The sequence below is a fragment of the Serinus canaria genome, chromosome 9 (genome assembly GCF_022539315.1).
Source record: "Serinus canaria isolate serCan28SL12 chromosome 9, serCan2020, whole genome shotgun sequence".
Taxonomy (NCBI): Eukaryota; Metazoa; Chordata; class Aves; order Passeriformes; family Fringillidae; genus Serinus; species Serinus canaria.
In genome coordinates, this window is record NC_066323.1 from 10,302,782 (window position 1) to 10,316,608 (window position 13,827).

Sequence of the window (13,827 nt, forward strand, 5' to 3'; positions counted from 1 at the left end):
GGCCCAGCAGAATATATAATGCAAATGTTCATGTAGTATAATGAAAAATATCCTTCTGAACTATTTTCCATTAAAAATAAAAATTAAAATTACTTAACAAAACATGCTTTTTCTCCCTGTCTTTTAGCAACAAACAAAAGCTCTGATGTGCAGTCTAAACTTGCTCATCAAGGGGAGAGACCAGGCTAGGATTTAGTAAATGGCTTTTTTTTTTTCTTTGAATAAAGCAATTAGTTCTAAAGGGAACATGTCATCTTCAGTACGCTGCTAAGGTAGAACAGTCATTGTGCTTTCTGGCACTCCATCAAACTGCTCCTTGTGCATAGTTATTGGAGAAAGTGCATTTACACGTTCTGTCAACGTCCAATGCCGGTAAGAGGTTTCTTAAATAACAAGACACAGGCTATTATGTGCATTAGCTTTATTATTTTTTCAAAAGTGTCTTAGCCTTTGGGGACTGAAGGTACTTAATAATATGTTGCAATTACAGTGTGCCAATGTGTTGTCGTCATATCTCAGGTGCTTGACAATCAAAGAAGTGCAGGTTAACTCTTAGATGTCCACTGAATTCCCAGCTAGCTGCTTTTATGTCTAGAGCTTGTAATGTGTCCACAGTGCAGAAGACCCAACATCCATCTGCTCTCTTGGAGCATTGCCAGAGGCTGTCCCAGGAGGAATGTCCTCTGCCACCCCCAGGTATGCTTAGCCTGCTTGGGAGAGATGACCTCCATGCTTTTGGTTTGGATGGCCTGCGACTTTCTGAGCAGAGCTGTAGGGTGCTCTGGAGTGTAATCAGACAGCTTGCCCCAGGAAAACCTGTGTTTGTGAGGGTGTTGTGATTTAACCCCACTTGGCAGTCATGTACCCCACAGCCACTCTCTCCCCTGGCCCTGGTGGAGAGGAGAATAGAAGAAAAAACAATGTAACCCTGATGAGGTGAAGTAAGAGCAGTTTAACAGAGGAAGTAGTGTCTGGTCTCTCTTAGCTTTCAGCTGCTTTCAGGCAGCTGAAAGCTAGGAGTGAAGTCCCAAGCCAGAGAACTCACCAAGGGGAATTGAACTAGTGGTGTAGATGAAACCTGAAGTAAAATGTCTCATGGACAGAGCTGTTCAGTTCCTAAATCAGGACAGTATGAAATGAGCTCTGCATTGTGGGTTTTCTGTTTTCCTCCTCCAGCATTCCTGGTATTGAAAAAGCTCCCAGAATGGACGTCAAGGGGTTGTTCTGTTGAAGCATGGCAGGTGCATCACCCTTAAGCCACAGAAAAGATGGATTTTGAGTTGCTCTCTGCTGGATATCCAGGTACGACTTGTCTTTTTTAGCATTCTGTATTTTGTAGCTGTCTGGGTGTGGACAGAAGGAGGCAAAGGGAAAAACAGCTGCTGTCTGTAGGTACCAAACAGCAAGAGCCCAAAGCAGACAACCTTTATTTGCTGGGAAGTATAAGAGCTTTTGTAGGTGGTGTGTAGTGTTTGTTATTTTTTCAATTTTTGGTTTTATTTCTCTTTGGAGTATGAGTACAATTCAGAGGGAAACTTTGGATATGCAAGAAATTCAAGGAAGTTTTAAAGACTAGGTGTAGAGGCCAAGTAAAAGCTTTGAAGTACTAATTGAGTTATGGCTCTTAACATTGATGCCTGGTCAGTATATGAGCTAAAAGGACATAAATTCTAGAGTGGCAGGCACACTTTTTTTGGTGAGGTTTTTTTTTGCTTATTTGGTTGGTTAATTTGGGTTTTTTGTTTGTTTATTTGTTTAATTCTGACAAAAGTTGTCTCCTGCTGAGGAAGCTTGGCTGGCACCCAGATTAGTCCTACTCTAATCTTTAGAGTGACTTTCTCTGTGCAGTGTGCAATGAGGTGATGTGATGGTGCAGTAGACAAGCTGCAATACCTTGTCCAGGGCAGAATTGCTTTCATTTGAGTCAAGCCTTGCATCTGCAGTTAAGTCAACAGCTGAACTCAGGCCTGGAATGGTTCCTTTCTGCAGCAGGAGTATGTAATTCTCCTCTGTGGTACAGACCATTCAGCAGATTGTCAGTCTTTACAGCGTAGCATTACAGGTAGAGATATCAGGATCACAAACAAGGTTGAGGCTTTTCCATGAGAAGCCAGGGTTTGCAAGAGCTCCCAGTAACTGCCTCAGCTTATGCCTACTGTGCAAAAGGTCATTCTTCTCTCTCATTTTGGTCTTGGTTTTGTTTTTCCTTTCTTTGTGTTTTGGAAAGTTCCAGTTAGAATGATTCAGCTGTTTTGGAGAAGAAGACTGGAAATTGTTTGTTAATAACAAAAATAAGCTTAATTGTCTCCCTCAAGTTCCATATTTTAGAGTGGGATCTTGGGCTTTAGAGGACAAAATTCATGGGATCCCAGTGGTGTTAAGGAGGTTCTTTGCATGACATGTCTATGGGAGGCTGTGGGTTGCCAGGTTATACATGTCTTCTTTAAACAAAAAAAAAGGAAAAGCAGTTTCATTGTTCATTGTCTGCCAGCTAATCCTCCTGATATTTCCTCTGCTGGGATTGGAATGAGTGAGGCTGAACAGGTTTGTCTTTGGTGCTGTTGCTCTCAGATGAAGGTGGTTACTGTGGGTCCAGGCTCTATGAAATGGAAATATCAATCAGATGGACATGACCCAGGGCCTGGCAGATATTCTTAACCACAATACTGGATTTCAGTGCCTTTTTCCAAAGTGTGGAAAATACTTATCTTAACATCTTGCTTCAAAAAAAAAAAATAATATGGGCCATACAGTTCTCTCTTTTCTTGTATGTGTTTCCAAAAATCCACCCCTTTAGATCATGTTAAATACATCTTCCCTAAGTCTAAGGAAAGCTCTTCTGTAGGCTTGTGTTCTGGCAGAAACAAGAGTTATGGTTGGTATGAAGGGAAGTCTCCAGGGTCATTGATTCCTCTCCCTGGTTTAGGTGCTCAGACCAAACTTGTAAAACCTACAGCAACAATTGAAGGTCTCAGGGAAAGTCTTGTGTGGGAGCCTGAGGGAGACTGATAAAAACACAGCTGAGAAAGGTGAATGGGAGAAAGGAGAGGAAGCATGGCTCAGGGCAGGAAATAACAATGGATCCCATAACTAGGAGAATCTCCACAGTGGAGGCTAGGACTAGATTTCTTAGGTTTTTTATTCACTGAAAATGCCTAAACTTAAAGCAGGTCTCCATACTACAGACAGCACTAATGGAGACTGATCTCCTACTGCTCATGGTTGTAAGAAAACAATGTCTTACGCACTATGAGAGTTTATTGCAGCTTCATAACTTTGCTTGGACCCATAATGCTTTGGTGAGCTTCAGGAATCCACTTGATTTCCCCTCATAACTCTGGAATTCAGGATAGGGGCTGTTTCTGGAAATGCTGTTATTCCTTAGGGTGGAAATCCCTGGAGAGCATGGACTCTGGGGCATGTAGTGATAGGACAACGGGGAATGGCTGTGAGATGGAGGGTTGGTTAAATTAGGTTTGGATATTAGGAAGAAGCTCTTTGCTAAATGGGTGGTGAGGCACTGGCCCAGGAAGACTGTGGACTTGCCATCCCTAGATATGTTCAAGACCAGGCTGGGTGGGGCTCTGAGCAGCCTGATCTGCTGGGAGGTTGCCTGCCTACAACAGAAAGGCTGGAATGAGATGGTCATTAACTATGCTTTAACCTAACCATTCTATGACTGATATTTCTGGGTGCCTTGTTAGAGCTCTGATAGCTGTGATTAAGACTGAGTAATGAGGTGTGACTCACTGAAAGGGCTGACTATGAGAATTGGCCACTAAGCTCAGTATTGCTCACCCTCAGCATTTGGATCACTGTAGGCCTTGGTTTGTTCAGCACACAACATGACCATCCATGCTGGAGGGCAAAAAGGAGTCTGTGACCTCACAAAGTAGTCCAAGCAGTGAAAAGAAACACTAAACCACCCATTCATATAACAAAAGAAGTGAAAAATGAAAGCCAAGAACTGCATAAAAGGATGGGGATTTTCTACCTTCATGTTATGAAGCATGGTTCCTGGAAACAAGGAACAAGTTTCATGGGAGAAATCAGCTCCAGCTGATTCCAACTGGTCCCTGCTTTCATGTCTACTTTACAGGTCTTAAATGGATTTGTTATGCTTCATGGGACACCCAAGAAGCAGGCAGCTCCGTGGCTTACTCCCAGCCAGCTCAGCAGCTGGCCTGCTTGAGTAGGATTGCTTCTCATACAAAGTTTCTTGCTGATGGTTCCAGCAACTTGGGGCACTTAGCTATCTTCTCCCAGCAATTCCTGTTGGTCTAGGATTGAAAGATTTATCCTGGTCTCTTGAGCATGCCTAGGCAAGTGACTAATGCACCCTAGGTGCTTTGGGGGTAGGAAGAAGTCTTCTTTGTGGAAGATTGATATTTGGTATATTTGGATCATCCTCAGTTCTCATGAAAACCTCCTGGCTCCCTAGGCGTGGAGCCCCCTGCCAGAAGATTTGTACTCCCTTTCCTGTGGTGTGAGCAGACCTGGAGACAACCTTTTTTATTCTTGCTCTCTCAAATCCTAAGTTCCTCTATGACATTTTTTTGTTGTTGTTTCAGGTTTATTAGGAGACCTCCTGGAGAAATGGTTCTTCTCTTTCTCTCTCTCCATTTGGAAGCTTGACTCCTGGGAATGCATTTAGAGGGAGAGAGAAATGCCTTTTGCCTGGCAGAGGTGTTGTTGCCCGGAAATGTAAAGCCAATTCCACTGAGCTATAGCACTCAATTCCTGAAACTGCATGAGGCAGCTCACAGAGCATGGAAGCTGCTGCCACCTCACTGATACAGAGCTTTGGGGGATCATGCAATTGCTTTCATGCCTGAGCAACCCAGAGCCCTGCATCTTCAGGCTGGTGGTCACTCCCCTGTGAAACCACAGAGGTGTGGGTATACAGCACTCTCCTGTCTGCTCCTGTGGCTTCTGGTAACACATGGTGGGAGAAGCAGGGAAGAAATTAACCCCAGTATGAACCTGATAGGCTGTGCAATCCCTTATGTAATGCATGTGTGGGAGCAATTCCTTCCTGACCATGGTGTACATTTGGCTCATGTCCTAAAGAGCAGGATTTAGATCACTTTATCTTTATCTCATTGCTACAGGAATTTTTAATGTCTATAAAATGACCCAGCTGCAGTATTTGACTTGGTGACCTTCACTAACAATGAATTTTATGGACTGGCTATACAGTAGAGGTGGGCAAAGCTTTTCCTTTTTCTTGAAGAATATGGGAATGCTTTGTAGATATGCTAGACTGGAAAAGAGATCTTGAGAGACTGTCTACTTCATTTACCAACACTGATCTAAGCAGCTGAAATGTGTGATGATTTCTGGTGAGAGAAAGAGGAGGGAGTAGAAGACCTCACCTGATTCATGTGAAGCAAAGCATTTATCCCATGGCTTAAGGGCTGTGTTTACACATGGTGCTTGTGCACTGGTGTATGTGGTTCTAAGTCATGTTTAAAAGTATTGTACTGACCTAGGAGCTTTGCATCGTGAAACCACCCCTCTGTACCATCCCTACAAACATTGCCAGGTGTCATTTCCTTGTCCTGAGTTTGTGCCCTGTGGCTCAGGCCAGGCAGTGAGAAATCTTTGGTCTCTCTGCTTGGTCTGCTTGTTAGAAGGCTCATTAGGATGAGCTGAGCTGGGTGTTCTGTGGCAAAGGCCTTGGACAGCAGCTATCAAGTTGATTTTTTTTGGTCATATACAAGTGGAGGAGAGTTCTTCTCCTGTACCCATTCTGAGAGGATCCAATGGGGCAAGTCTTTCCTCTCAGTTCATTAATTTAGTCTTGTTGTACCTTCAATTATGTGAAGTCTGCTGTAAGACCTGGGGAACCCTTTGCAGCCAGCCCAGGGAGACACTGCACACTCTGACTGGAAACCCATTTCCTCTCATGCTGGCCTATTTTGAAAGAGTAAATTCCTCTTCTCTGACTTCATTTACGTGCTAGCTGTCAAATTATAAGAGCAGCATTTGACAGTGCCGAAGCTGCTGTTTGTATCAGCAGACAATCACCAGCTTGAAAGAGTATAATTTGACTAACAGCTCATGGCATTATTATTCTTATTCATTTATGGCAGAAGAAATGCAGCAGCAGCAACTCTCTTCCGTGGCATCAGCTCCAAATATCTGTGGCATCAGATCAGCCAAGGCTCTCTTTGAAAAATTTAGCCATACTCCCCCACATCTTGCTAACTTTACAGTCCCCCATGGCATCTGTGTGCAGTGAACTGAGCTGTTGAGACTAAGTGCAATTTGCAATCAGGCTTCTGTTAACATGGAAATGTACCGGCTGCTCTCCTGCAGTATGGATTCTCATGCTGTCTAGCATATGGTAGCATTAAACCCAGTCTGGAGTGCCTCTCGTCACCACACAGTTGAGTGGAGAACCCTGAAAAACAAGTGTGAGAGAAATGTATTTCTAGAACCAGCTCTCCTCTAGCACAGCTTGTTAGGAGCTGTCAAAAGGAGACCATACCTCAAAAACTGGCCCTGACAGCCGTCCAAGCAAGTACAGAAAACTGACTTGAACACTGATGCAAAATCCATGTACTTACCAAGGTAGGTATCACACAGGGAGAAGGGGACAAGGAGAATCAGACAAGAGTAAATTCATTATTAACAAGTTAAAAAGCTAGGAGCAGTCTATTCTTCTGCTACCAGTATGGGAGAGACTTTGATTCAGGAAGATAGCCTCAGGTATGAAGCCAGCAGTTATGTAAAGACTTGATAAAAATGTAGGCAAAACAAGAAATATATCTATCCACAGAAGGAACAAACAGGTGAGCCTTTTAACCATTAAAAGCTTCATTCCAGCTTTAGTTCACTGTGTAGCACATAAAAGTAGCTGTGGAATTTCTTCAGTGTTATCATATCCTCCATTGTCATGAAGGGTAGTTTAATTTTAATTTTGCTATTTGAGTGATATGAATAATTCAGAGTGTTTTCTCACTGTCGGCTCTGCATGTCCTCGTCTCTTCTTCCCTGAGGTGCTCAGGGTGCTGCCCTTAGTGAAAAATAGACAAGCTGCATCTGAAGAGAATTGGGTTCAAGGCGAGTAATCTGTTGCTGTGGGCCAGCAGGGACATGGCATTTGAGTCATGAGCTCACAGTGCTGCTTATTCATCGCTCTCTTTGGTCAGTCCCACCCTGAAGACCACAAGCATCTGTTCTACTATGTACACCCATGATATTTGTTACTTGCAAAACCGCCAATTTGTTTGGTGCCCTGAACCTCTGATGTGTGAAGAATCTCAGCTGTGGGCTGTGGCCAGTAGTAAAATTTATTGAGTGAGTGCATTTGATCTTAACACCTGTTTTTCTTAGACACTTCTGTGAAAATTTCTTAGGAGTGGAAGTTTTTTCGATGTAGACCTGTATTTGGCTGTTGAGAACTGGAGACAAAAATAGTATCAGTAGCTCCAGAAGTAGGATTACAAAAGCCTTGAATCCTGAGATGTAGGAGGGAAAAATGGCAGTAGATCAAAGGCTACTCTTCCATCCTGGAATCTTCAACCCTGGATGCCTGACTCTATAAATGATTGCAGCATCCCAAAGTGCTTCCCAACAGTATTATGTTTAGATAAGATTAATGTGCATGTTGAATATTACTGCTTCTTTTTTTATTACACTTCTCTTGGTAGAGCTAAGGTGTAGGACACTGTATTACCTGGCTTGGACTCTCATGTTTCATTGGTTCTCACATCTGCAATATTTTTTTGTGAATGCTTCACTGTTCTCACCCATAATGCTGTGACGATCGAGATGGGGACAGATATGGGCAAATTTGTGAGAAAAATAAAAACAGGCCGTTGGCTAAGTTGTTTTTTTTTTTTTCTTAGAGAATACTTTTAGACAGGAGAAAGACCTGGACCAGAGAGCAGATGAAGTACACTTTGACCTTTCTCAGTTCCAGATGGCCAGAATACTTCATATGTTCTCACACATAGAAACCCTGTACTTTATGTGGAGATAAAAAATAGATGTGCTTGTCCCAGCCTTGACCCAGCCTCATCTTTCTGTTATCTTTACTTCAATTAAAAATGTAAGGATTGACCTGGCAGGGTCTCATTTTTGAGCTTTAGGCTACGGCAGTTTTTGCTTTGTGTGGCTAGTGAAAACGAGGGTAATCTCCATCGTGAGAGCTGGATAGACCATAAGACATCTCATCTCCCCTAGGAGGTGACTAATCCAAACTTAATCCAGGAAGATAAAAATGCATCTTAAGGAAGTATCTTAGCATAAGTTTAAAATCTGAGAAACGTGATGGAATTAAAAAATAAACTTGTGTGTTTCTGTGCTTATGTGATTATTGGTAGAAAAGGGAGTATTTCCAAGTAACTTCCTATTTCAGATTCCTAAACCTCTTTCTGAGAAAACCTGGATATCAATTTTTTCCTGACTGTGAGTGGTTAGTTTGTCCTCACTAGCAGGAGGACAAGCAGCTCTTGCTTGTCATGTTTATCCTAAATGTGACAACAGACAATCCCTAACTGTGTAACTCTCTCCGCTCCTCCTCCACATGGCACACACACTTAGTTGCCTTAATGATATCCAACTAGGCTGCATCCCAATGATTTGTTTTTCTGGTAATCATCCATATTTCCATCTTAAAAAAAAAAAAAAATTGGCATTGGAATAACTTTGGTTTTGCAAAGTAAATAACTGACCAGACACTCTATGCATCTGGAAAGGAAAAGAAGGGAGGATTCTTTTTAGGGAAGTTTCTTTTCTTTGGGTTTAACTTATATCCTCTAGTTCCCTCAGCACAGACCCTAAGCTGTGCTACACTCCTCTCTGCTCCTGTGCTTTGGTGCCCCATGACAAGGGCAGACAAGATCTATGAGGTTCTGCACAAGGCTCTGTTGGCATTGATGCTACTGTCTGCTGGGGAAGTACCTGCAGTTCTCAGACCTCAAATGCTTGTGGATTTAGCCTGGCAGGATTCATTTCAGATGATTTAGGTCTGCCCAGATGCTATCCCTGTCTTGAAAAGCAAGAGGTCTGGTTTGTATGTGTAATGTCCTCACGGAGTGTGACAGAGACCTTCTCTGTCCTGACCCTGCTTGGTAATCTGAGAACTTCTGATGACCAAGAGTGCCTGGGCTTTGTGTTCCTATGCCATGAGTGTCCTCAGGTTATGTGGGAGCACTGTTTGTGGCTGTCTCTCCAAAGGGAGTTCTCCTTTTGTCCACGTGTGCAACAGGAATGATGTGTGTGTAGCCGTATGTGACTTGTGACTCAGGTTTGATAGGCTCAGTAAGTTTCCCACCAGACCCACCTTCACAGTGGTTGTCTGCTTCTACATTGTTCATCTTTTGCTATCTTTTCTCATTTGGTTTCAATCCTCACCCATTGCTGCAGCTTTGTCTGTCCTATTTCTAGTTCTGATTTCTGGGGAAGCTTTACAGGAAGAAGAAAACTACAGTTTCAGCAGTAGAAATTGATAAAAATTCTTTACAGTTTGTGCAAACTGTAGTGAAGAGTCAAGAAGTAGGTACAGAGGAAGCTATATGAAAGGCCAGTATGGACAGGTGCTGCATCTTGGGCTTTTTGAGAGTGCCAGTGAAATAAAAAGGGTGAAGTTTAAGGCATATTTTTGGACATCCGGGGACCATAGACAACAATGTTGCCGTGGTGTTGATTAAGGAACACCTTAGTTTAGCTGTTAGTTTACCTGTAATGATTTAAAATTTTAAAAAAGTTAAAAGAAAATAAAGTACTTGTGATCTGAGGTCCATTGGGAATTGAGAGCAAATTTTTTATATCCTTCATTCTCATGCCCTGATGCTGTGCATAGTAATTCACAATAATTTCTTAGTAACATGCTTGAGGAAAAAGTGTTGTGATTATTTATGCTTGATGGGATTTGCCTTTGTTATTCTGGGGACAAATATCAAAGGTTTTGGGAACTTAGTAGCAAGTTAAGCTGTTGATTCTCTGATGGGACTTCAAAAGTAGAATTGTAATACTGTAAAATATTTATCTTTGACATTCATCACTTGGTCAGTTCAGTTTCCCTTGGCCAAACTTGGGATTAAGAAAACGAATTACCCAGAGATATTTATTTGTTCATAGCACGTGAAATGCTCTAATCACAGGCAATTTTTGAATGGCCAAAAATAAGAACTTCTCACTTCTGTGCAGCATGGTCTGTTTACAGAGTAATGAAGGGAAAAATGTCTCCATAGTAACCTGTAAAACAGGCAAGTCTTCTTCTTTTACTTCAATTCAGTCTTCAGTAAACAGATTTTACATCTGGTTTTTTAAAAAAGCAAACAGAATAAGCCACACTTTTGGATTATGTGACTTCCATTAGTACCTGAATAGCTTCTGGGTTCAAGATCTGTCCCTCTGCTTCTCCCTCTTTGTTGCATTTAAACTGATCTGTGAAAGCCAATAAATTTTAAGAGATGTGAGTTTCTGTTCCATCAAGGGGTCTCTACGTGAAGGGTTCTTCTACAGGTGGAGAGACAGGGCATTGTGAATAGCCTTTAAATGTGTAAACATACTGTGAAGAGAAAACATTTCTACTGACTGGATAGGGCTAAAAGTCTTAAGCTTACCTTGAGACAGAAAATGTGATCAAGCCTAGCTAGGCAATGGTATTTTCAGAGGGTAAGAGGAGTTAATGGATTTCTGGCAAGGCTATATGATTTTCCTTGCTTGAGATCTAGAAAAGAATAAATGAAACAAATACACACACATCACCTGCTAAACAACTGAAAAGCCAACTCTCCAAAAACCACACCAGCAATTCTCTAAGTGGAGATAGCCATGCCTGGAGATGCTGGGCCTATAGTATCAGTGACCTTTTGAGTTCCCATTCAGTACTGCACTCTACGATCCATTACCTTTCTTAGGGCCTCTCCTAGGAAGCAGGTATGTGTTTTTCTGGGCAGAGGAAATGAAAGCTGCCTGCTGGTTTTTGTCTGTTGCTGCTTCAGGCAGACACCTGTGTGTGAACCTCTCCTGTTGGAAGGGCAGATACCAGGTGACAGAAGTGAGGTCTGATGCACAAAAATAAAAAAGAATGGTTGAAGGAATGGGTTCAAACATCACTGCATTCAAGTTCAACTTTCACTTGGGGTAGAGGAGCCAGTTAAATCAGTGATGCACTGCCTGGAGGTTGGCTGTGTGGCACTGGCATTTGAATGGGGACAGAGACTGGAGAGACCCAGGCACCGGGCTCTGGAAAAGGGATGAAAGGTAGGGCTTGCTCTACAGGGTGTCCCAATCCATTCCTTGTGCTGGTATCTGTACTCTTTTGTGTCTTTGTTTCTGTGCGCTGTGACCAAATCCTCAAATTTCCTGTGTGGATCTGGAGACATGACTTATAGGATCTCTAAAATCCAGCTGGTTTTCAGGTTTTATTGGTCTGAGGGAGGTATACATATATATATATGTGTGTGTATATATATATATATATAAATGTGTATATATGTCTATATATGTATATGTGTGTGTATATATATATATATATATAGGGATTCAAAGGGGACAAGTTTCTGCTGGGTTGATCTTATTTCTCATTCATATTTCTCAAAGTGGAAGATGAAAATGGAAATTACAGATTGCTGCAAAATAATTCCAGTTGCTAATTTTTTTTTTTTTTTTTTTTTTTGGTGACCTCAGAGTTTTACTCTGGTGAAGGTTGATGAATGATGCAGGGGCCAAACATTTGTGGATCCTTGTGTTATCTGAGCATGATTCTTGACTGTTGAGAGCCTGTTGAGACTTGGATAGCATGTCTTCCTCTTTCCCTGGAACTGTTCTTAAGAAAACTGTAGATGTGGTGCTTAGGGCCATGGTTTAGTGGTGGACTTAGCAGTGTTAGGTCCAAGGTTGGACTTGGTGATCTCAAAGGTCCTTTCCAACCTGAATGTTTCTACGATTCCTTTTACTCCATGATTTCCCCCCCTTCCACTGGTTAATATCCACATTCATTTCTGCTGCTCCCAGCATCTCCTATTGCCAACTGCAATCCTGCATTAATCAATAACAATCAGAGCTTCTTAGTTGCTGCCATCTGTTTTCTCGATAAAGGCTGTTTTTAAAACAATTCAACTTGTGGCAAAGCACTTCCAGGGTGTGGCGTGTGTGGAATGGATGGGGGCTGGGAGCCAGCGGGCAGGATGGGAGATGGCGTATCCCGGGAGGACGGATGCTCTCGGGGAGCACCTCCTGCCGGCCCTGCCCAGTCCCTGGGAGACGAGAGGGCTCGTCCCGCGGGTGCCGGCGCTGCAGTCCCCGGAGATGCTGGCGGTCGGGGCCGGGGCTGTCGGTGGCCATCTGCTGCCACCTCCCGTCCGAAGGGCGATGCCGTGCTGGGAGGGACCGCGGGCGCCCGGCGCTGCTGTGCGGTGCCTGGGGGAGCAGATGGGAAACCACCTCCAGCCTTCAGGCATGGGATTGCCGTCTCCTTGAGGTTCTGGTTGTGCTGCCATGCCTGCGAGGGCAGCCAGGATCTCAGCCGTCCTGGGTGCCACTGCTGGCTGCTGACCTGTCTCACTGCATTTTTTCCTGTCTCCACCATGCAATGGCCTCATTTATTTCCGTAGTTTGATCTTTCTGGGTATCTTGGCCACTCAGATTCCCAACCAAAAAATGACAAATACCAACAGCTTGGAGGCACCTGACCAGCAGCAATATGAGGAGATGAGCTGGCTGCTTTCCTCTGGCAGAGCAGCAGTGGGGAGGACTCCCTTTCCCCTTTGTTGCAGTTCACAGCAGCTCCCAGCTCCACTGGCCTTCCCAGTCAGCTCTGGACTGCTTGGCTGTGCTAGACACCAGAGCAGGGTGTGCCACGCTCCTGTGCCAGAGCTACTTGCTGGCAGCCAGGCCCTGGCCAGGCAGCTGTCCTGCTGCTGGCCAACCCACAGTGACTCGCTAGCACTGGCCACTAGTAGTTGCTTTTTAATTTGGATCCTTGTGCCTACTCTCTGTTTTGAGGGGAGGGCAAGGACTAATCTTTGTCCCTGCTTGCTTTTACTTCTTTGGCTTATTCTCTAATAGCTATTGCAGCTTCCCCACTGCCTGCAGTGACTACAAATTTGAGCTGAATTAATCCCAGACAGAGGCAAACTTTCCTTCCAAAATGTTCAGTCTGAAAAGACATGTAAGCAGGACGGGCTGGCCACCTACCTTCCCTGTGTCAGTCTCATCCCAGGCAAAGTTTGTTCTCTCCCTTCTAGCAGGACTTGAAAGGCTCTTGGTGCTGTGCTGGGCACTGACCAGGCACACAGGGAAGGGAGAGTTTGTCTGCCAGACCTCAGTGAGCAGACAAACAGAAAGCAGTGGTGTGGCTGGCACTCACAGGTTTTGCTTGCCGCCCTGGAAGCAGCCCTTGCTTGCAGCAGAGGTGTTGCTTCTCCTTCCCCAGCTGGCCCAGCCTGCTGGCGCTGCTCAGACCCTCAGCCTGTCCTTGTGCAACCCTGTGCTGGCCAGGTCTCATCCTGTTCAGTTATCCCTCTCCATGGCTCCTAGAAGCATCAAGATTTCAGCTTTGGTTTCTCCCTGTTTCCTTTCTCAAGGAGTCTTATTTCGTGGCATCCTGCCCTTTTATGCTGAGGTTTATTTTCCTGCTGCTTGGCTGAGGTCAGCATCTGTTCCCACAGTCCCTGCCCAAGGGGGCTCTCTGATACCAGATAAAACAGTTGCAGGTCACAGACCCTCTCTGATAACAGCAGGGTGTTAGATCCCAAGCAGCCACTCCTAAATCAAACATATGGAAACAAATTGTCTCCTTCATCTCTGGGTCTACATATGCAGGTATTCCTCAAAAAGAAAGAGGTACAGGTACCCTGTGGTGGG

At 43.9% G+C, this 13,827-nt stretch overlaps 1 long non-coding RNA gene across 1 annotated transcript in view; it reads left to right on the plus strand.

Annotated features, from left to right (window-relative positions):
- Positions 1–1,173: 1,173 nt before the first annotated feature.
- LOC108961911 (uncharacterized) overlaps positions 1,174–13,827 on the plus strand; it is a 72,168-nt gene continuing 59,514 nt past the window's right edge. Inside the window, exon 1 of the long non-coding RNA XR_001990323.3 lies at positions 1,174–1,302. This is a non-coding gene — a long non-coding RNA (uncharacterized LOC108961911). The remainder of the gene's footprint in view (positions 1,303–13,827) is intronic.